The sequence below is a fragment of the Orycteropus afer genome, unplaced genomic scaffold (genome assembly GCF_000298275.1).
Source record: "Orycteropus afer afer isolate SDZICR_OR568_19922 unplaced genomic scaffold, OryAfe1.0 scaffold00151, whole genome shotgun sequence".
Taxonomy (NCBI): Eukaryota; Metazoa; Chordata; class Mammalia; order Tubulidentata; family Orycteropodidae; genus Orycteropus; species Orycteropus afer.
In genome coordinates this window covers 7,425,090-7,426,186 of record NW_006921738.1, presented here as the reverse complement: position 1 = coordinate 7,426,186, position 1,097 = coordinate 7,425,090, and positions in this window count along the sequence as shown.

Sequence of the window (1,097 nt, the reverse complement as noted above, 5' to 3'; positions counted from 1 at the left end):
GTTGTCTCTAGCTGCTGTTACGTGTTGATTTGTTTTGTCTTGGTTTTATGGTTTAATATTTTGAAAAAGTGAAGCTGGTGTGTTTTATTTTATTATTGATTCAGGTGTGTTGGGTCACTCTGCTGTTTTCTTTGTGATGGTGGAATCACTGTGTGTAGTGTGGATATGTGTTTCTGTTTGTCGTAAAGAGGGTTTAGAGTTCGAAGCAGGAGCTTTTATGGTAATTGGCTGAATATGGTTTTTTCTATTGAATGAGTGAAGTTATTGGCAGAGAAGGTGGGAGCAGAAGAAGGAAAGCTTGGTGTTGCTAGGGTCAGTTTCTAGGGCTTTGAGCAGGCTATTATTGATGATGTATTTATTTGCAAGACCGTGGCTCAACCACCACCTTTCCACCAATTTCAGTCACACTCAAAGACCCCACCTCCATGGCCCCACAGCACCAAAGAATGGCTCCAAGGCAAAATTCCCGGGACTGCACTCAGCTGCATTTTCTTTCCTGTCCCTGCCCTGTCTGCCTGCGGTGCTGACAGAATCCCGCAGACTGCTAATGGCCACCTCTGGAGTTTGTCTGTGATACTTCCCACCTGCAGTGCCAAAGATGCATGCAATTTCAGCTGTGTTGGAGTCGGGAGAGTACCTGCTAGTGACCTGCCGTTCCGATATCCGTGGCAAAGGAAAGCAAAATGTCTCCCAGTCTGACCCAAGCCCACTCTGTGACCTTCTGGGAGGGAAGGGAGCTAGCCTTCATGGCGCAGCAGTGAGTTCTCTGCCTGAATCTCAGCAGTGGCGCCCATGCCTGCCTGCACCCAGATAACCCAAATTACCGACAAAATAAGCTGATGGAGGCAGATCTCTGCCGCTGCCCGGTGGAATATTGGAGTGGCCGCTGGTATGCTGCTATAAGGTGTCTCCCTTCTTGGCCCCAGTATCTCAGGGAGCCGCCCTCGCCTGGAAGACAGTGACTACCCCAGGGAAGTTTCCAATGGCCTCTCGGGTGCCCGTCCGTCCTCCGCCAGTAGCTCTTTCCTAAATAATCTACCTGTGCCTTTCCTCTAATTCTGCTCTTCTGTGTTTGGTGCACTCTGATTCAGTGAGCT